Source organism: Gopherus flavomarginatus, chromosome 12, assembly GCF_025201925.1.
Source record: "Gopherus flavomarginatus isolate rGopFla2 chromosome 12, rGopFla2.mat.asm, whole genome shotgun sequence".
NCBI classification, from domain to species: domain Eukaryota; kingdom Metazoa; phylum Chordata; order Testudines; family Testudinidae; genus Gopherus; species Gopherus flavomarginatus.
Window position 1 is genome coordinate 26,469,192 of NC_066628.1, and position 22,959 is coordinate 26,492,150.

The 22,959-nt window shown below is 49.1% G+C and overlaps 1 pseudogene; it reads right to left on the reverse strand.

The window, feature by feature from the left end:
- Positions 1–22,331, reverse strand: part of LOC127032174 (myosin-13-like) — a 181,272-nt pseudogene extending 158,941 nt beyond the window's left edge.
- Positions 22,332–22,959: the final 628 nt, after the last annotated feature.

Here is a 22,959-nt window from a genome sequence, read left to right on the forward strand (position 1 = left end):
CACAACTACCCTCTACATCTTGCTTGGCCGATGCCTGTCCTGGTGTTCAGGCACTGTGAGGGAGGGAGTGTGGCAATTCTAACAATATATTTTTTTTTAATTTCAATTCTCCTTGTAGTCAGGTGAAAGCAGCCTAAGCTCCTTACATTTCTGCCCTGGCAGGAAACAGCAGGGACTACTGTCAGTCAGCAGTAACTGGGTGAGATTTGCTTTAAGGATATAATTTTCTGACTGCAATGATCATTAGGAGCCACTGGAGGGCGAAAAAGAGCATGTCTGCGGTTCTTCACAGCCAGTTTTTCCTGGGTAATGCAGCAGAACTTCGGAGTTAGGAACACCAGAGTTACAAGTGACCAGCCAACCACACACCTCATTTGGAATGGGAAGTACACTATCAGCCAGCAGCAGACACACACACAAAAAGCAAATACAGAATAACACTTTTTAAAACGTAAACTACTAAAAAGGGCAGTGGGGGAGTAGCATTTTTCTTCTGCATTGTAAAGTTTCAAAGCTGTATTAAGTCAATGCTCAGTTGTAAACTTTTGAAAGAGCCACCATAATGTTTTGTTCAGTTACGAACATTTCAGAGTTCCGGAGGTGTTCGTAACTCTGAGCTTCTACTGCAGCTGAAATAGCATCTTAAGCAGTAAGGCAGCAATGTATGGGACACTGGCAGCACTTCCCCTCCAGATCATCTCATGAATCAGAGCCCCAGCATCACACCCCTCCCCTTCCTGTGTCCCTGCCAGGTGCAGCAGTACTGCAGGCTGCACTGTGGATGGAGCAGATGCGAACTGCACATTGGGGCAGGGATTGTCCTGTGTTTGGACAGCACCTAGCCCAGTGAGGGCCTGGCCGGGCCAGCGCTCTGAGGTGCTTTGGTAATACAAATCACAGTGACTGGCAGAGCAGGACAGGGATGGATCTGCACCTGCATTCTGCTGGTGCTGTTACTGCCTTTCAGACCATGCAGCTCCATCCCCTTCAGGTTACAAAAAGCCTCTCTTCCAAGTGTTGATGAGGTCCCTGTGTGTGACTGAAAAGTGGGTATGTGGGAGGCAGGAAATGGGAGGGCTAGGTGGCACCATTTCCCAGGACCTAGCAGCCTCTGCAGCTTTGGGCCAGCTCTCACTTCTCCAATCCATCATTCTCATGCACCGTGTAAAATGAATGTTAGTCAAACTCCTCCCTTGACTCAGGGGCCATGCTGAGCTATGATGCAAACCAAGGGCTTGTACACATGCTATTTCAGGGGTGTTTTTAGCCCTGTGGCTAAGGCACTTGCTTAGGATGTGGAATACTAGTCTTCAAATCCTCTCTAAAGCAGCAACTTGATCTCAGCTTTCCCCACTGGGAGCACCTACCTAACAGGCTGTGCTGCTCTCAGTCTCACCTTCTGCAGGTATAAGTACAGAAATAATCATAGAATCATAGAATATCAGGGTTGGAAGGGACCTCAGGAGGTCATCTAGTCCAACCCCCTGCTCAACGCAGGACCAATTCCCAACTAAATCATCCCAGCCAGGGCTTCCTCAAGCCTGACCTTAAAAACCTCTAAGGAAGGAGGTTCCACCACCTCCATAGGTAACCCATTCCCGTGCTTCACCACCCTCCTAGTGAAAAAGCTTTTCCTAATATCCAACCTAAACCTCCCCCACTGCAACTTGAGACCATTACTCCTTGTTCCGTCATCAGGTACCACTGAGAACAGTCTAGATCTATTCTCTTTGGTAGTTGAAAGCAGCTATTAAATCCCCCCTCATTCTTCTCTTCTGCAGACTAAACAATTCCAGTTTCCTCAGCCTCTCCTCATAAGTCATGTGCTCCAGGCCCCTAATCATTTTTGTTGCCCTCCGCTGGACTCGTTCCAATTTTTCCACATCCTTCTTGTAGTGTGGGGCCCAAAATTAGTGTGGGCACAGTACTCCAGATGAGGCCTCACCAATGTCGAATAGAGGGGAATGATCATGTCCCTCGATCTGCTGGCAATGCCCCTACTTACACAGCCCAAAATGCCATTAGCCTTCTTGGCAACAAGGGCACACTGTTAAATCATATCCAGCTTCTTGTCCACAGTAACCCCTAAGTCCTTTTCCTTGCTCTACACGTGAGTGAGCATGACTCTCTAGCCTGGTGACTGAGGCACTCTGATAGGAGATGTGGTTTCAAGTCCAGATCAGATCTGCCTGGAAGTTAGGAGACATGTGGATCCTGACCTGAGCTTTGCAGCTTGGGCCCATGTGTCATATTTACAGGTGCTGGGCCTTGGACAAAAGTTTGGTGAGCAAGATAAGCTTTTGGTTAAAACAGGAGGCCAAAGAACTAATGAGTAACAATGTGTCCACGCTGAGAAGAATTTTGTCATCTGAGCTGGTTGGGCAGCAGATCTATGGCACATCAGTGCAGCGTAAAGGGGACAAAACTCTGGTAGCCCAGCACATGAATCAGGAGAAGGGTTTAGGAGTTATTAGGAAAAATCCCTTTGAAATCATCTTCCCACAGCACAAATGCAGTAACGAAGCCACACACAGTACGAGATTGGATTGCAAAGGGGTAGAGCCAAAGATTACAGTGCTATTGGGACAAATCCATCCCTTGTGTGACTTTGTGGTGCTGATCGGATTTCTGCGAGGGATAGCGCTGACTCCCCCGCATTACCAAAGGGTTTGCTAGACCGTGTTGCTTCCTGTTTGTGCATGAGCTGATTTTCACCTCAGTAGCAAAGGGGGAGTTCTGGGGTGACCTTTTCAATATTATGAAAAGGTTTGATAATGATGAGAGGGGCAATGGCCATCTTCCCCCCTCCCCACCCCACCCCACCCCACACACTACCAAAGAGAAACTCAGACCCAGGAACAGAGTATCCATATGGGGCACCAGGAGGAGAGAGGGGCTGCATTTGTGTTAGTGCCCTCCCCTGTTATTGGGCTGAAGGCAGGCATCATGGTTATGTCTGGAGAGGGCAGACTAGTGAGAACAAAGGGGCCTCCTGGCCTTAATGTCTATGAAGTCATCAGTGGAACTCTTCTTGAGTGTAAGCGTATATAGGTTCATGCCCCAAAGGGCCTAGGTCTGGGAGGTGCTGAGTGCCTTCCGCCCCAGTTATATGGCAGGGGAGGCATGTGTGCTCAGCACCTGTGAAGACCATGAGTAGTTTGTAGTACAAGGAGCAGGATTGATGGGGGCAGAAAGATGGGGTCAATGGCCAGCATTTCAGCCAGACAGTACAAATATGCCTAATTCCCCTGCTATACATATTATTAATGATTTGTATTACCATGCACCTAGGAGCCTCCGCCATGGACAGGACACCAATGTGCCAGGTGCTGTACAACTACAAAGAGAAGAGATGCTCCCTGCTTCGCTATGATACTCACATCTGTAGCCATCAGCTCCTCACTGTCATCTATGCTGGTGATAGTGAGTTCGCCTTGGCTCACAAAGGGGAAGTCGTAGCGGTTGGTGGAAATGAGAAGCAGATCTGCAAACAAACAACGTGTCATTAGCTTCAGAGTCACAGGCCCAGGAGAATTGTGCAGGAGGTCCGACTAGATGATCATAATGGTCCCTTCTGACCTTAAAGTCTATGAGTCTATGAGAATGGCTTTATGATTTGAATGCCATTGAACTAAACACAGCATGGCCAGCACTTACCAATGAGCTGGGGCTTCTTATTGGACATTATCTGGTAAAAAATATGATAGCTCCTTTCACTAGCCAACTGAAATGTTACCTGGGATTTCTCCAGGAGACCTAATGGGGCAAAGAGTCAGACACTTATTGTCCCAGGCGAATTCATTACCAATACTGTTCAAACACTGTTCAAATACTGCCCATAAGAGCTTGCTGCCACTCACAAGTTTCAATATCTGCTGAAGCCAGCTTCCCTGTGGTCCCAAAGTGGATCCAGATCAATTTGCCCTATTGAATTATACAAACCTAAATCAACATTCATGCTGTGCACTGAGCAGCTACAGCGGTCAGTGTATTTCATGTGGGATATGTTCTTTGCCTACACTCCGACAATCGAAATGAACTCACAAAACGTGAAGAGTTGTCGTTCCTCACTGTCTTGGCATTGCCAAAGGCCTCCAGGAGTGGGTTGGCCTGGATGATTTGATCCTCCAGGGTTCCCTAGGTGCAGTACAAAGATTTCCAGTGCAGTCGCTTCAGGTGGAACTTTGGAAAGGAAACATTACAAATCAAGCACCTGCAGATTCCATGACATCCCTCTTGGCTCTGGCTCAATGAGGCCTTTAAGTACATGCCTACCAGTAAGCCTGCAAGTAGTCCCACCGACCTCAGTGGAGACCTGCTGAGAACCAGCACTTCCTTAGGCGTCTTAGCCGAACCAGGACCCACTATGGACATTGGCCACCACATGCCCACCACCATTAATGAATGGGAAGTTCAAGGTTATGCTGCGATTTTCAAATCTGCCTCAGGGAATCAAGCTACCCACTCCCACTCGTTGATGTCCAGTGGAAGGTAAGCATCTGACTCCCTTTCATGTTCCCATGTGCCACTGCCCACAGCAGTCCCATAGGCGTGCTGTGCCCCACCCGCACACAGCTGTCCCGTAGGCTTGCTGTACCCCACCCGTGCACAGCAGGCCCGTAGGCGTGCTGTACCCCACCCGCGCACAGCAGGCCCGTAGGCGTGCTGTACCCCACCCGCGCACAGCAGGCCCGTAGGCGTGCTGTACCCCACCCGTGCACAGCAGGCCCGTAGGCATGCTGTACCCCACCCGCGCACAGCAGGCCCGTAGGCGTGCTGTACCCCACTGGGACTTTCAGCTAAAACACTCTCAGAAACTAAACAGTGAATTTAAATATTAGAAGTGGAAGAAATTTCAAAACCTTTGGGACGGCATAGGAATAAAGCACTAATGTAGTGAGCCTAAAGTGGAGAGGAGGCAGAGTTGTTTAACCAGTGGGGATGCTGGTCACTGAGGCCTTCACATCAAAGGAATATATATGAAAATCCTTGTGGCCAGAGGTTATTCAAGAGAGTCCCAGCAGGCATGTACCTCCACGCCCCAAGTTGAAAAGGGACTAGGAAGGCAAGTTTTGACCCAGCTGTGGCCAAAGGGCAAGGTTGAAAGGGGGCTTTGACTTGGAGAGTTTAGATCAGCACCTACCTGGAGAGCACCTGGTGAAAGCTTGAGCTCAGGGAGGCCTGCAATGATGCTAGTGGCAAGTGCTTGTGAAGAACTCGCTACCCCAATAACAGCCTGACAACCCGAGGCATCAGCCTCAGATTGCTAAGAGTCTGCTTGGACTCTGCCCTGCCTGACACTCAAATACTCCTGGAGCCAAAACCCCTTTGGTCTATGCCCCTTTCTCTCTGACCATGGCAATCCACTCCCTGGTGCCATCTGGGCCTGGTTAATGCAGTTCTCTGTAGTTCCCAGTGAAGTCTTGTGCCCACGAGAAAGCTCCAGTTGGTTTGGAAAGAGCAGCAAAAGTCACTGGGAACATGCCAGCCTGATACTCTGCTCTCTCACTGGCTCCTCACTGAACAGAATCCAGTTGTGGTCGCTGTCCTGACTCTGAAACCCTGCATGGAATGGTCCCAGCTAGCAGTGGTGCCAATCAGGGGCAGTTGGGGTGTAAATGCCCCCACCCTGCTCAGAGTTCTGTAGGCTGCAGAGCTGGGGGGCCATGGCCCGACCACTTTTACACAAGGATCCCGTACTAAAGCAGTACAGCTGCTGTTGGTACAGTCCAGAGCATCCCTGTGTGGAAATTTGACCCAGCCACCCCTGCATCGCAGCAGAGTGAGACTGAGCCAGGGCCGTCCTTACCCATAGGCAGAACAGGCAGCCGCCTAGGGCACCACTAGGTCTGGGGGCACTGCTCTGCTGGGAGCCTGGACAGACAGGAAGCAGTGGAGCATGTAAGAGCAGGGCTGCTGGGTCCAAAAGAGATGAATGCAGCACAGTCTGAGGGAGGGGATTGGCTGCTGGGGTCTCTGGGAAAGGGTGAGGGAAGGAACTCACCTGTAGGGTGACCAGATGTCCCGATTTTATAGGGACAGTCCCGATTTTGGGGTCTTTTTCTTATATAGGTACCTATTCCCTCCCACCCCCATCCCGGCTTTTCACACTTGCTGTCTGGTCACCCTAAGTGGTGGTAATTGGTACCTATATAAGATAAAGCCCCAAATATCGGGACTGGCCCTATAAAATCAGGACATCTGGATCTGGACATCCTAGCTGGAAAGCGTGTCTCTCCCCCGGGCTGGCACTGATCCATCTCAGATGCTGTGCTAATTTCACCATGGTCAGTTGGGCTGGCGGTGGTGCCCATTGGCATGTGATCAGACCTGAGGGTTTGCTGCTGCTGTTGCCACTCTGCACCCCAAGAGGTGGATTTTGGGGTCCTACAGTTTTCCACTTATCTCCTCCTCTACTGCAGCTGTTGGACCAGCAGGCTGGCGGGGGTGAGCCAAGCATGAAAGCAGTACTGTGTTTCCATTTAGATTGTTATTTAACAAATTTGGTCCCCAAAAATGCTTGCTAACAATCCTGAATTCAATTTCAATATTTTTTTAAATCAATATCTTAGCCAAAAACAGATGTAACCCTTCTGCCCCTGTGAGTTGGCAGCAACAAGGGCCGGGTTCAGTATCCAGGGGTTCCGTTTCAGTAATACAATGCATAACCGGCTCGAGCCCCCACCCAGTGACCTGGGACACTCACATACCACACCCCCCTGGGCGCCTCTAGGAGGCAATACTTCCCCTCTCGCAAGCACGGAGTCTGAGTGTAGCAAAATCTTTTTAATAAAGGAAGGAATTAATGCGGCATCCCATTGGAGAAACACCACAAACAGGGTTATAACACAAACCATAAACAAAAACCCACCTCCAAGTACATTTGGCACTGTCCTTTTTCCCCTTAGGGTTTTAAGTCCAATCACCCCAAAGTCCAACAACCCAAAAGTCTCTGGTCAGTGCCACCCCAGAGTTTGAGAGTTTATCTGTAGAGGTCCCTCCCACACAGCCTGGATAGAAAGGGGCACCTTACGTGGTCCAGGGCCAACTGCCCTGCCTCTCCGTGGGTTCTGCTTCCGCCTTCTCCACGAACTGCTCCGCTTTACCAGCTGCTCCACTCTGCTCCTCCAGCCGTCCTCAGAAACTGCTCCGCTCCACCAGCTGCTCTGCTCCATGAGCTGCTCTGCAAAACTGCTCGGCTCCGCTCACTCTGTGGGCCACTCCACCCGTCCCACAGCTACTCCGCTCTGCCAGCCGCTCTGCTGCCCCCAGCTGTCCCGTGATCCGCTCCAGCCATCCCCGCAACTGCTCCACTCCACCAGCTGCTCTGTTCCACAGCATATCTTCAGGCTCCCCCACTAGTTAGCACAGTACTCAGTGCTCTCAGCTCAGTTATTTCAGCTTTTTAGTGATTTTCAGCTCTTAGTGATTCCAACTCATAGTAGGGGAGCCCCAGTGCTAGTGCACCATTAGCCCAAAGTGATTTCAGCTCAGTAACCTGTATTTAAATTCTTAAGGGAATAAAAAAATCAACTCTGATAGTCCACAGTGGAGAGAGGAGGGGGTGCAACTGGTGCTTCTGGCTCCACAAGGAGACTGCACCACCAGGCACAAATACCTGTCCCCAGCCTCTCTCAATTCTCTGGGTTTTGGAACCCATGTCCCATGTCTAGCCAGTACCACCCAACTGAGGGTGAGCAATTTGTCACCAAGCAGTCCCACAGCTTGGGAGTCTGGGATAGGGTAGGCGTGCCTATGCAAATACACTCTCTGAAATTCTTTCCACCAGATGTCAGTGTAGAGCTTATCCTGACTCTGCTTACATCCTCCCTCCAGCCAAGAATTTGTCGTCCCGACAAATCACATTCCCTACTATACCAACTTATTGGTCCCCTCCAAAAGGCATTAGATAGCCCACTTTAGCTTTCACAAACCTGTGTGCTAAATGTATAGGCTCCTCACCAATCACCCCAGGTGCATCGTAAGTTAACCGTTTCACTGGTCTTATTACCCTGTCTCGCCTATTGAGAATCTCTGTTGCTATGGTAGAGGGGACGTCCTCTTGAGTAACGGATGGGGAGGTTTCCTGTGAGTTCCCCTCGGGTACTGGCATAGGCCCCTGCATTTCTAGTTCTAACAGTGGAGGGTCGCAGGAGCTCTGGACATCCTCCATCTGTATGTCACCACTGTCCAATAGTCTGTGTAAGTCATTACACGGGGGTCCCACCAGTGGCTCAGGGATGTCAGGAATGGGCCTAAATACTTCTGCCATAGGGTTTAGGGCGGAAGAGGGTTTGCTCTCTTCTGATTCAGCGGATCGAGACTGAAATCTTGTCTTCATCCCCGGATACACTATGGTTGTGTCTTCCTCCTCAGACTCACTGTCAGATGTGCTGAGTAGGGGTAGGTTAGCTGCAGGAGGCCGGCTGTCCACGTTGGAAGGCGGCTTTGGTACAGCACCTTCGTTCTGCCCAGTTGCCCTGTTGTGGCCCATCTCATAAGGGCTGCCTACCAATTCTCCCACAGGAAGCAAAAGGTTTCTATGCACGGTTTTGGTCTGCCCTGGACCCTCTTCAGGTTTGATCTTGTAGACCGGCAGGTCTCCTAGCTTTTCCATCACTAAGTAAGGTATTGCCTTCCATCTGTCAGCTATCTTGTGCTTGCCAGCAATACCCAAATTTCGCAGCAGGACTCTGTCCCCTGGCTGGGGCTCTTGCAGACGCACCCTAGCATCATATCGCTGTTTGTTGCGGTCTGCGTTCTTCCGAGCTGCAGACGTAGCTAAGTGATAAGCATCCCGTAGCTTTTCTCGTAGTCGGGATACATATTGCTGATGGGTTTCATAGCTATCGCCATCCTCTGATACACCAAAGCACAAATCTATGGGTAGTCTTGGTTCTCGCCCAAACATCAAGAGATATGGGGTGACCCCCGTAGCATCGTTCTTTGTGGCATTGTAGGCGTGCACCAGAAATGCAACATGTTGGCTCCAGGTTGCCTTCTGCTCTGGCCGCAACGTCCCTAACATATCCAATAGGGTTCGGTTGAACCTCTCTGGCTGAGGGTCACCTTGTGGGTGGTAAGGCGTTGTCCTCGACTTTTTAATACCTGCTATCCTCAGCACCTCCTTCAGAAGGTGACTCTCAAAATCTCGTCCCTGATCTGAGTGTATCCGGGCTGGGAATCCATAAACTGAGAAATATTTTTCCCACAGTACTCGAGCGACGGTAGTGGCCTTCTGATCACGTGTGGGGTACGCCTGTGCATATCGCGTATAATGGTCGGTCACTACTAGAATGTTCCCAATATTCCTCTTGTCTACTTCTAAGGACAAGAAATCAATGCAAACCAGCTCCAGAGGTTTGTTGCTGGTGATGTTCTTCAGATATGCGGCCCTTGTGGGCAGAGTTTTCCTTTGAACACATCGAGCGCAGGTGTCACATTTTCTGCGAACATCTTCGGCCATCCGAGGCCAATAGAACCTACTGCGGATAAGTTCCAGGGTCCTCTCCATCCCTAAATGTCCAAAGTCATCATGCAGGGCCCTCATGGCCAGGGCTCTGTACTCTTTTGGCAGCACTAGTTGATTCCGTTGCTTTTGTAGAGGGTCTGTGGTCACGCGGTATAGCACTCCCTGAATCAGTTTCAGTTTGGTCCATTCTCTCAATAGTAGTTTACCCTCTGGGGTAGGTGGGACAACCGCAGCTGGGCCTCGCCCCTCTCTTTTGGCAAGTAGTGTATCACAAATGTCAACATCTTGCAGTTGGGCTTCCTGCCAGTCAGCTGCATTGAGCATGGGCAAGGGAGATTGGTCCAAAGCAATATAGTTCACTGAAGCAGAAGGCACGCATTCAGGGAGCAGGCCCAAAGCTTCAGCAACACATCCATGAAGGCTCTCAGGGGCCTCCGGCTCTCGGCGACTCACACTGCAGATAGCTCTCACGCCATCCGTGGGTATCACAGCGACATCAGGTGCCTGCGGACATCTGGACAAGGCATCTGCATCTACATTGCTCCTCCCCGATCGGTATTGAATGCTGAACTCATAGCTAGCCAAGGCGGCCACCCATCTCTGGCCTGTAGCATCCAATTTAGCACTTGTTAACACATAGGTCAGTGGGTTGTTGTCTGTCCACACCTGGAACTGAGCACTGTACAAGTAGTCTCGAAATTTCTCAGTGATGGCCCATTTCAAGGCCAAGAACTCCAGCGTATGGATGGGGTAGCGAGTTTCACTGTCAGACAGTCCTCGGCTGGCAAAGGCTACCGGTTTGCGTTTGCCTTCCACTTCCTGATACAGTACTGCTCCCAGACCCTCCAAACTGGCATCAGTATGCAGGATAAACGGTTTGCTTGGGTCAGCAAAGACTAGGATGGGAGCATGAGTTAGGCAAGTAATGATTTCCCGAAAAGCCCTCTCACATCTTTCATCCCACCGCGGCCCAAATGGTTCGAAGGGGCCATAGTGTCTCTGCAAAGGAGGCTTTGGAGGCCTCCGCTTATTCTGGGTCTTAGATTTGTTCTTGTTGGACTGGTATCCCCTGGTAAGATCATTCAGAGGTTTTACAATCGTAGCATAGTTCTTCACAAATCTGCGGTAGTAGCCACTAAATCCAAGAAACGTCTTGAGTTCTCTGTAGTTACTGGGACGTGGCCAGGTAGTGAGTGCTTCTATTTTATCGGGGTCAGTACTCACACCCTCTTGGGACACGATGTGACCTACATACTTCACTGAGGTTTGGCAGAACTGGCATTTATCGATTGAAAGCTTCAAACCGTATGCCTCCAACCTATCGAGCACTTTAAGAAGTCTTTCTTCATGTTCCTCCAGGGTTCTTCCAAACACAATCAGGTCATCCAAATAAACTAACACCTGCAGTAAATTCATGTCTCCCACGACTTTTTCCATAAGTCGTTGAAATGTGGCAGGGGCCCCAGAAATCCCTTGTGGCGTGCGTTCGAACTGGTAGAACCCTAACAGGCAGATGAAGGCTGTCTTCTCCTTATCCTCTTCTCCCAGAGGGATCTGGTAGTATCCACTCTGAAGATCCAACACAGAGAACCACTGACTACCCAGCAAACAGTCCAAGGCATCTTGTACTCGAGGCATGGTGTATTGATCAACTGTAGTGCGCCTGTTTAGGGTGCGGTAGTCAATACACATCCGGATTTTTCCACTCTTCTTACGAACAACCACAATGGGTGAGGCATAGGGGCTTCGTGACTCTGTGATGATACCATTCGCGATCAGCTCTTGAAGATGATGGCGCACGTCTTCCATCTCAGAGAGGGCAATCCTCCTAGACCTCTCCCTGAAGGGTCGGGGATCTTGTAGCCTGATATGGTGTTCCACTCCCTTTGCACATCCCACGTCCCACTCATGTAGTGAGAACACCTTGGATCTCTCGCAAAGCTTCTTCCTCAGGCGATCCTTCCACTCCTCAGACAGCGGTGAGTCCCCGAAGTCAAACTTCGCAGGATCTATCATTGGAACTTCAGCTTCACACTGGGGTCTCACAATGCTTTCAGGCTCAAAGATGTCTGCAATCTTCTGCCCTGGTTTTACAAACACATCACGGCGTGTTTCATTAGCAACCAGTATCGTCACCTCCTCCTGGGCTTCAACAGGTAGGGTTATGACTCCACTGAGAACCAGCACTCCTTCTGGGAGCCCTCCCTTGGTTGGCTGCTCTACCACAGCTAATGTTCCCTTACTGCCTTTTAGGCAGGTACTCCTGACAATCACCTCCTTTTCTGACATGGCAGGCACCACTAAAGGGACCGGGCCCGCATACCTCAGTGCTCCTACTGGCAAATCAGGCATCACTTTTCTTGTGTCCTCAATTTTTCTGTAAGCCGCGGCACAGTGTGTGTGTATCACCAAGGTGTTCAAATATTGGTCTCCTGCTTGCTGTCTGCAGTAATCGGTCAGTATCCTAAAGAGGCTGGAGTTGGTCCCTATCAGCACAGACACATCAGAGGTCCCTTTCGGGTCAGGGCATATTAAGGCAGCGGTGTCTACCTCTTGCCTTACCCCAGCAACCTCCTCTGGGAATTCCAGGTGCACTATGACATACCCTTGATAGGGGTATTCATCCATGCTGAGGCCACACAGACCAATGCCAGTCAGTGGCTGTATGGGCAGGTGCCTAAGCATCTGTTGGTAGAATGACTGAAATATAATAGTCACTTGAGATCCAGTGTCAAGCACGGCTTTACACTCCGCCCCTTCAATCCTCACCATGACCTCTGCTCGAGGCCCTATCAGTCCTGCAGGGATCCCAGCTGGATGGTCTCTTCTGGGGGAATCTTCAAATCCTCTAGGCCTAGGTGGTCTCTGTCCCCGGACCTTCTGACAGCTACTGGATCTCTTCCAACTAATCCTCAGCTTTTCATACACTAAAGAGGGGTTCTCTTCCTTATGGCAGTTAGCAGCACTGTGCCCATCCTGACCACACCGGTAGCAAAAGAATTGTCCTTTCCCCATTCAGCGAGGTGGGACGGTGACTCTAGATACTGACTTCTCTATCGTCACAGTCTGAGGCTCCTTATTCCTGGAAATCTTAGCTTGGTCAATGATGTTTTGCAGCTCAGCTATCCGTTCTGTCAGGACTTGCATTTGTTTGGCAAGTTCCTCTGTGGTGCTCACCATCAGTACACTGACCATTGGCTGTGGCATCGTGCTGGCTGGGTCCAATGTTTGGGCTTCCCAACATTCGCTGGCCACCTGCCTTTCTTCTTCTTCCCTGACCTCCTTTATCAGCTGGGAGTAACTTGGGGGATGTTCCTGCCGTTCTCTTAGTCGAAGGTGAAGTAGGATCGGGTTCTGATACTGAGTCCCTCTTACAACTTGAGCCAGTCTGGTTTGATCCATCTGCTCAGCAGTCACTGCTCCCCTCATAACAGCTCTCTGAAGCAGTCTCTCCAGCCTCTGTATATAGGCTGAAATTTTCTCACCCCTTTGCTGTTGGGAATTAATGAATTTACAGTAACTGTCCTCAGGGCCCTCTACGCTCCCAAAGGTATTATCAAGGGCCTCTAGGCAGTCCTTCACACTGACCTCAGGGTTAATGAGCTTCAGGGTGCGAATTACATCTAATGCTGGGCCACTAAGGCTCTCTATTAGACATCGTCGCTTTTCTACATCGGGTACGGCCCAATCCCGCAGCATTTCAGTGGTATGCTCCTACCAGAGTTCAAACTCCTCTTCCCCATCAAATAACCTTAACTTACGACAAGAGTTCGACGTAGCATAGGCCAACACAATCTTTTCCAATATATGCCCCAGTGCGTTTGCCCAATCATAGGCTGAATCTGCCGCCCCTGAGCTAGAGGCTGCAGGACTGGAGCCCAACAAACCCGACATATTAGCCATTATACAAACAGTAGTTTCCTCAAAATATAAACACAATTATTTCCCATTACAGTGGAACACTCAACAGGTGCTTGTGAGGGGTACTGACCCAGGCATCCCGGACGAGCCCCCAAAAATGTAACCCTTCTGCCCCTGTGAGTTGGCAGCAACAAGGGCCGGGTTCAGTATCCAGGGGTTCCGTTTCAGTAACACAATGCATAACCGGCTCGAGCCCCCACCCAGTGACCTGGGACACTCACATACCACACCCCCCTGGGCGCCTCTAGGAGGCAATACTTCCCCTCTCGCAAGCACGGAGTCTGAGTGTAGCAAAATCTTTTTTAATAAAGGAAGGAATCAATGCGGCATCCCATTGGAGAAACACCACAAACAGGGTTATAACACAAACCATAAACAAAAACCCACCTCCAAGTACATTTGGCACTGTCCTTTTTCCCCTTAGGGTTTTAAGTCCAATCACCCCAAAGTCCAACAACCCAAAAGTCTCTGGTCAATGCCACCCCAGAGTTTGAGAGTTTATCTGTAGAGGTCCCTCCCCCACAGCCTGGATAGAAAGGGGCACCTTACGTGGTCCAGGGCCAACTGCCCTGCCTCTCCGTGGGTTCTGCTTCCGCCTTCTCCACGAACTGCTCCGCTTTACCAGCTGCTCCACTCTGCTCCTCCAGCCGTCCTCAGAAACTGCTCCGCTCCACCAGCTGCTCTGCTCCATGAGCTGCTCTGCAAAACTGCTCGGCTCCGCTCACTCTGTGGGCCACTCCACCCGTCCCACAGCTACGCTGCTCTGCTGCCCCCAGCTGTCCCGTGATCCGCTCCAGCCGTCCCCGCAACTGCTCCACTCTGCCAGCTGCTCTGTTCCACAGCATATCTTCCGGCTCCCCCACTAGTTAGCACAGTACTCAGTACTCTCAGCTCAGTTATTTCAGCTCTTCAGTGATTTTCAGCTCTTAGTGATTCCAGCTCATAGTAGGGGAGCCCCAGTGCTAGTGCACCATTAGCCCAAAGTGATTTCAGCTCAGTAACCTGTATTTAAATTCTTAAGGGAATAAAAAAATCAACTCTGATATTCCACAGTGGAGAGAGGAGGGGATGCAACTGGTGCTTCTGGCTCCACAAGGAGACTGCACCACCAGGCACAAATACCTGTCCCCAGCCTCTCTCAATTCTCTGGGTTTTGGAACCCATGTCCCATGTCTAGCCAGTACCACCCAACCGAGGGTGAGCAATTTGTCACCAAGCAGTCCCACAGCTTGGGAGTCTGGGATAGGGTAGGCGTGCCTATGCAAATACACTCTCTGAAATTCTTTCCACCAGATGTCAGTGTAGAGCTTATCCTGACTCTGCTTACACAGAAAATTAAGTTGATAGTTATTTGTGACAAGTTTGGTATGGGGAAGGGAGTGGGCCAGTTTTCATCAGAGAAACAAAAAATGTTGACTGACTTTCCTATAGCCCTGTTACTGCTAAATAGAGCCCTCCAACAACTGTAAATATGCTCATCTCCTTACTAATGTATAGAGAAGGGGTCAGCAACCTATGGCACACGTGCCAAAGGTGGCACACGAACTGATTTTTCATTGGTACGCAGCGGCAGGCTGAGCAGCTGAGCCCACCACTGCTCTGGGGTTCCGGCGGCTGCCCCATTGCCACCCGGGGTCCTGGCCGCTGGCCCCACTCAGCACCCACTGCTGGCCTGGGGACCCCCAAGGAACCCCAGGCTGGCAGCAGGCCGAGAAGGCCGGTGGCTGAGACCCTGGCCGAGCCACTCAACCCGCTGTCGGCCTGGGGTTCCATTCACTCAGTTGGTAGCAGGCTGAGCAGGACTAAATTCAACAAAATAGGAAAACAAGAGCAACTAATGACAAAGTGCAAGAACCTAGAGCAGTAGTCTCCAACCTTTTTTGTCTGGCGCCCGCCAGACAAAGGACCATGGCAGTGGACTAGCATCCACCAAAATGCCGCCGAAATTCGGCGGCATTTCAGCAGCGACACCTCTGGATTACGCTGCTTATCGGCAGCAAGCAGCGTCATCCAGAGTCATCGCCGTCGAAATGCCGCCGAATTCGCTGGCATTTCAGCAGATGCTTGTCCGCCGGCCAGTATGCAGGTGCACTGAGAGGCCCCTGTGGGCGCCATGGCTCCCACGGGCACCGCGTTGGGGACCCCTGACCTAGAAAGCCTCCTGAAGCACGGCTATTGTTTTGATTTAAATGGACTTGAACTGTATGAAGAACTGAGTATACTGTCATCCGTGTTGCCACATGCAAAATCGATGATGGACATTGTACAGTTTACTTATACCAGCAAACTTGTTGACATATATCCTAATGTGTACATTGCCACTTGTATTCTACTGACAATTCCTGTAACAGTAGCATCAGAAGAACAGAGTTTCTCAAAACTAAAACTCATTAAAAACTATCTCCGCACTACAAGGAGTCAGGAACACTTGACTGGTCTTGCTATTCTTGCAATCGAACAAGACATCACTTTGTCTTTTTCATATGATGACATTATTCCTGATTTTGCAGCCAAAAAAGCCAGAAATATTGCTTTTAATTAAAAAAAAATCCTTGTTTCAATACCTCTTCATATAAATTTCCAATAAAATGTTTAAAAATTAAAAAAATTATATTATTTGCATCATTCTGTCAAATCAGAATTTTTTCTATAGTGCTACTTCTTTAGTGCTAGTCCATCAGCATTACAGTGTTCTTAACGACGTTAAACTGGTTTTAATAACATGCGTGTGGCAAATTTTCCAGTAGTGTAAGCTTATGTTTGTGTTGCTAAGAGCAAGACAGGCACAGGGGCACCAGATTAATAATCCCGCCTAGGGCACCATAAATCCTAAGGACGGCCCTGGACTGAGCCAAATGGTGTTGTGACCTGGCATATGTGGAGTCTGTTCCTGTAGGGCAAAGCATGAGGAGTCTGCTGAGACCTCGACTCCTGGCAGCCCTGGCTCATGCACTATGTGGGTAAGAGGGGATACTCCTCAGCCAAGGGAGACTTGGGGTCCCTGCAAGGAAGTGGATAAGTGGGGACTGAAACAGGGTCCCCACCCTCTGGAGACTCCACCAAAACCAGGACACTCTGCCTGAGGGAGTGATTTTGATGTTCCATTTCCAAAGCTGTGGTCCAGGGAGAGGAAACACCGTACTTGGCTGGAGCTCGGATGTGCAAAAGGGGCCAGTTGCAGAGCTGACTGGGCTGGAGTTAGTTGTTTACAAGATTCTGGATTTTCTATCAATATTTTAAATATTTATTGACTTAGAGTCAAATTCCCTGCCCTGCTCTGTCCCTAGCTCCCATCTGGAATATGGCACGTCTCTGTGCTCAGTTGCAGGGCAGGACCTTAGGGATGGCTGCCAACTGGTGCCGTTAGAGTAGTACCCAAGCTGTTCTAACTAGGGCAGGTCAGAGAACTGGGGAGCTGTAACCAGTTCCTTGATGGCCCCTGAGTTTACTGTGACAAAGTTCTGTCAAGCAAAAGTATTGTCAAGCTTATTCAACGTTAGGCCTAAAACTTCCAGAAGCCTCAAAGATCAAGCATAGCACCCAGAGCAAGTGTAGCAAGTTCAAACTAGGAAATATTGTAGACTTGTGGTCAGTTCCAAAAAGCAGGCTTGGCAAAATTAGATACAGACCTTTGTTCAAGGTGTAAGGCAGCCAAGCACTTCTTTAGGCTGTATTAAATATTTTGTGTCAGACACATTAACCACAATTAGGACAATTGGCTGTATTTGGAGAATATGAGCTGTGCACCTGTGCATAGATCATACTTTCAAAATAACTACAACTACCACAGTAAACATTTGGCCCAACCTGATTGGTTGAGCTGCTTTAAAACACGGCGGGCAGATGAGATAAAATGCGTAGAGTCTCAGGTGGGTTTGTGTGTGTGTTGACCTAAAAGAGATCACTCTTTGTCAGGCTCACATAGACCCCCTGAACTGAGGAAACTTGAACTACACCGACTATCTGTACCTGGCCAGTGCAAAGAGCAGACAACTAAAGGGTAACGTATTCTCAGCAGGGTAAGGTTTTAAAGTAAAAAAGTCTGACTGCATGCAGTATAAAGTAAAGGAGTAAAGAAATCTGGGTTGCTCCAGCTGATTTGATCTCAAGCTATACTGACACTACAGTATTAAAAATGGTGGTGTTGGAATAATTTGATCTCAGGTTATATCAATGCTACAGTATTAAAAATAGTAGTAAGTACCTGATGCATAATATTACTTGTACTTGTGCTTGTCTTCAGGATAATTTGCCATTTATATTAATCCTTATTCAATGCTGGTCTTTAACTTTTCTTTTCCTATTCTGTCGGTGTTGCATTTATAGCCGTAAGTCATTAAAAATCTTTCTTCAGGAATAATCAGTAGTTTTAATTTCTTTATGCGGACACCACTTAACCTCATTACATCTTTGTTGGGTGGTGGGAAGTAGTGATCATCCAGGGTATAATTAGGGCCCTGATGTGTGTCTCCCTCTTCCATAATCTCCACAGACCCCTTCTCTGCTGCACTGAACATTAACCCCTTAGGTCATGATTATGTCTCACGTAGATATGCAGAGCAGTACCAAAGCTTGAACAGTCAGAATATGATGCAGACTTCAGTTCTTTCTTAGGAAGTCAGGCTCTCTTGCTCTAGGCAGAAAATATCCTTCTTAGCCTGAGATCTTGACAACTCAGGCCTGGTCTACACTACGCGTTTAAACCGATTTTAGCACCGTTAAACCGATTTAACGCTGTACCCATCCACACGAGGCCCTTTATATCGATATAAAGGGCTCTTTAAATCGGTTTCTGTACTCCTCCCCAACGAGAGGAATAACACTAAAATCGGTATTACCATATCGGATTAGGGTTAGTGTAGCCACAAATCGACGGTATTGGTCTCCGGGCGGTATCCCACAGTGCACCATTGTGACCGCTCTGGACAGCAATCCGAACTCTGATGCAGTGGCGGTAGACAGGAAAAGCCCCGTGAACTTTTGAATTTCATTTCCTGTTTGCCCAGGATGGAGCTCTGATTAGCACAGGTGGCGTTGCAGTCCCAAATCCAAAAAGAGGTCCAGCGTGAACTGTATGGGAGATACTGGATCTGATCGCTATATGGGGAGACAAATCTGTTCCATCAGAGCTCCGTTACAGAATTCGAAATGCCAAAGCATTTGAAAAAAATCTCCGGGATATGATACAGAGTCTACAGCACAGTGCTGCATGACAAGCGTAACGGAAAGTCAAAGAATGAAATGGACGCTCATGGAGGGAGGGAGGGGGTACTGGGGACTCCAGCTATCCCACAGTCCCCAGCAGTCTCCGAAAAGTATTTGCATTCTTGGCTGAGTTCCCAATGCCTGTAGGTCAAACACATTGTCCGGGGTTGTTCAGGGTATAGCTCGTCAATTTACCCCCTCCCCCCTGCCGTGAAAGAAAAGGGAAAAAAATCGTTTCTTGACTTTTTTCAATGTCACCCTATGTCTACTGAATGCTGCTGGTAGACACGATGCTGCGGCAGTGAAGAGCAATATCCGCTCCGCTCCCTGGTGGCAGACTGTACAATATGACTGCTATCTGTCATCATTATCAGCCCGTGAGTGCTCCTGGCTGGCCTCAGGTGAGGCCGGCTGGGGGCGACTGGGTAAAAATAGGAATGATTCCTGGTCATTCCCAGTAGATGGTACAGAATGGCTGGTAATTGTCTTCATCATAGCAACTGGGGGCTAAACTCCATCAGCCCCCTCCCTTTCATGTGTAAAGAAAAGATTCTGTACTGCCTGGACTATCATAGCAGCGGGATGCTGGGCTTCTCTCCCCCGCACCGCTTAATGTCCTGCCTGGACTAATAACAGCAGGAGGCTGCCTCCCCCTCATTTTATCTCGCTAACAAGTCAGTGTTTCTTATTCCTGCATTCTTTATTATTACTTCATCACACAAATGGGGGGACACTGCAATGGTAGCCCAGGAGGGTTGGGGGAGCAGGGAAGCAATGGGTGCGGTTGTTGCAGGGGCACCCCCTAAAATGGCATGTAGTTCATCATTTCTGCAGGATCTGACACGGAGCAGCTGTGCTCTCTGGTTCTCTAGTACACTTGCCCCATATTCTAGACAGGACTGACTCTATTTTTAGATACAACGTAAAGGAGAATGACCCAGGGAGTCATTCCCATTTTTGTCTTTGCGCCCTTGGCTGACCTCAGCCGGGGGCAGCAATGACAGCAGCAGACAGTACAGAACAACAGATAACCATCATCTCATCACCAATTTACAGTAGCACAGCAGACAGTACAGAATGACTGATAACTGTCTCTGCTATCATGCAAAGGCAAATGAATGCTGTTGTGTAGTGCTGCAGTACCGCCTCTGTCAGCGGCATCCAGTACACATACGGTGACAGTGACAAAAGGCAAAACAGGCTCCATGGTTGCCATGCTATGGCATCTGCCAGGGCAATCCAGGGAAAAAGGGTGCGAAATGATTGTCTGCCGTTGCTTTCCCAGAGGAAGGAATGAATGACGACATTTACCCATAACCACCCGTGACAATGATTTTTGTCTCATCAGGCACTGGGATCTCAACCCAGAATTCCAAGGGGTGGAGGAGACTGCGGGAACTATGGGATAGCTACGGAATAGCTACCCACAGTGCAACGCTCCAGAAATCGAAGCTAGCCTCGGACCATGGATGCACACTGCCGAATTAATGTGCTTAGTGCAGCCGCGTGCACTCGACTTTACACAATCTGTTTTACAAAACAGGTTTATGTAAAATTGGAATAATCCCATAGTGTAGACGTACCCTCACAGAAAAACTAAACTTTCTGGCAGAGGGAATGGCTAATGTAATGATACTTGTCATGGTCTCAAGCCCATTGCCTCTAGGAGCCCCCAGGCAGCAACCAAACACAGATAAGATTCTAACCCAGGGGTGGGCAAACGTTTTGGCCTGAGGGCCACATCTGCATAAGGAAATTGCATGGCAGGCACAAAATTAGGGGTTGGGGTGCAGAAGGGATCCAGTTGGCGGTGCAGGCTCTGCGGTGAGGATGATGAGCGTGGGGTGCAGGAGGGTGTTCCAGGCTGGGACCAAGGGGTTCAGAGGGCAGGAGGGGAATCAGGGCTGGAGCAGGGGGATGGGGCGTGGGAGGAGGGTAGGGGTGCAGGCTCCGGGCAGCACTTATCTCAAGCAGCTCCAGGAAGCAGTGGCATGTCCCCCTCTCCAGCTCCTACATGGAGGCACAGCCAGGCGGCTCTGCCCACTGCCCTGTCCACAGACGTCACCCCTGCAGTTTCCATTGGCCATGGTTCCTGGCCAATAGGAGCTTCAGAGCCTGCATTGGGGGCAGCATGTGGAGTCCCCTGGCTGCCCCTACGCATAGGAGCCATAGGGGAGACATGCCGCTGATTCCGGGAGCCATGGTATGTGCGGAGTGGGGTAAGCCCCTGACCCCACTCCCCAGCAGGAGCTCAAGGGCCGGATTAAAAGGTCTGAAGGGCCGGATGTGGCCCCCAGGCAGTAGTTTGCTCACCCCTGTTCTAACCCCTCATGAGGGAAGCCATTATTTGTCTCCCCATTTTATAGATGGAGAGACAAAGGTGAGAGAAGGGAAGTTTTCCAACCTGACTCAGTGAGCTACTGGAAAATCTGGGCCTAGAAACTAGAGCTGGGGGAAAAATTTGGACAAATTATTTGCCAAATAAAGCAGTTTTGGTGGACCCAAAACTCGTCACAAACTTGACCTGCTAGTTTCAGCTTAGAAAAAAGGTTTTCAAACCACAAATCTATCCCACTTTGTAACCTTTAGCCCAGAGGTTAGTGCAGTTGCCTAGGATGTGGGAGACCCAGGTCTGAATCCCCATTTTGGAACAGAGACTTAAGTGCACAGCTTCTGCCTCTCAAGTGAGCAGCCTAACCAGCAGGCTGCATTGGGGTTGGGGCCTCTTAATCTTGCCTGTTGCAGCTGTTCAACTTTGAATACCTTCTTAAATGTTTATTGGGCCAGAAGGAAAGAGAACAGCTCTGTAGCCTGGTGATTAAATCACTCCCCAGGAAGGTAGGAAATAAGGAGTCAAATCATCTTGCTGCCTGATTTAGAGCTAAGTACCTTCATCACCAGGCTATGGTCTCTCGCTTTGGTCTAATGAATATTTAAATATTTATGCTTAAATGCTGAGCTCCGTTAATTGGGCAGCCAGCCCTGCACATCGCTGCAAAATACTAGGGTTTTCCCCTCCAGGTAAATGACTCACCAGTTAACATGAATTGATAGGCATTGTCAGAGATGGAGAAGATGTGGGGTGGGGCTTCTTGACACTTTTTGCCCCTGTAGCCAGCCACCACCTCACAGTTGTACACTGGCAGCCACTTGTAGTGGTTGACAATGACACAGAAAAGGCCTGAGTAGGTCTGTACAAAGAAGAATGGAAGGACTGTTAGTTCTCATGTGCCCATGAGAATTAAATATCTTTATGCAGAAAAGAAATTTTAAAAATCGATTTACATAGATCATCCAGGCTGTGTAATGCTCTTTGAGGTTATACAAGACAGTAGGCTCATGGAGGTGGGTCATCATCACCATGTGCTCGACTTTATCATATTTGGGAGGATTCATGGGGAAGACTTGGTCATCCTTGGCAGCCACAGTCTGGCAAAACCAGAAGAGAACAGGTAAAGAAAGCTAAGCAAGGAAACTTTCTGAGCTGCATGAAAATGACTTGAAGCGGATGGTTTAATTTCCTACTTACTCTGTCATCATATGTTTTGACTGTGACTTTGTCACTCTCCCTGCTCTGGATGATTCCTTTCAAATACATTTCTTTATCATCGATTACAAAGCAGGCTCCATTAGCATCAAATGAGCGATTCTGGGCCTCAATCCTCTCCTTCTCAGGCTTCCGCATATAGGGAGCAGCAACTCCAAAGATCGACATCTCTGCATCTGAGCTCATGGCTGAAGTTTGGCTGGGGAACCAGGGACGTGTTTGAAATTCAGCACTGTCTGACAATGGTCTGTTTCAGTTCCAGGACTTCTGAATGCACACTCTCTTTTTTCCATATTTAGGGACTGGACTGTGTAAACCATTACCAGGACTTATTGATAGGACTGGGGCCACTACAGGCCTAAGTTCAGTCTGGTGTTAAAAGCAGATAAGGAAATACATAGAAACAACATCTACATAAAGTCAGTAGGCCCGGATGATGGACATTCTAGGGCTTTTGGAGAATTAGGCAATGAAAAAAATCGAACCACTGATGATTGCTTTAGAAAGGGCTCGGAGAATTAAAGGTATCGGAGAAGTGGGAAGAAAAGCAAAACTGAATCTTTCTTAAACAAAAAAATGTGAACCTGAAATCTATCATTCTGTAGTCTGAAAGCTTGTCTCCGCAGAGACTTATTGAACAGCAAGTCAGGGTGCGAATGTACAGTGCACTAAGATGCTGTGTGGAACCTGCTACCAAGCACTAAATGTTCTGTAGTGAGTAGCTAGTGGAGTCCCATAGGATCCAGTACTAGTCAATATTTTCATTAATGATTTAGATAATGGAGTGGAGAGTATGCTTATGAAATTTGTGGAT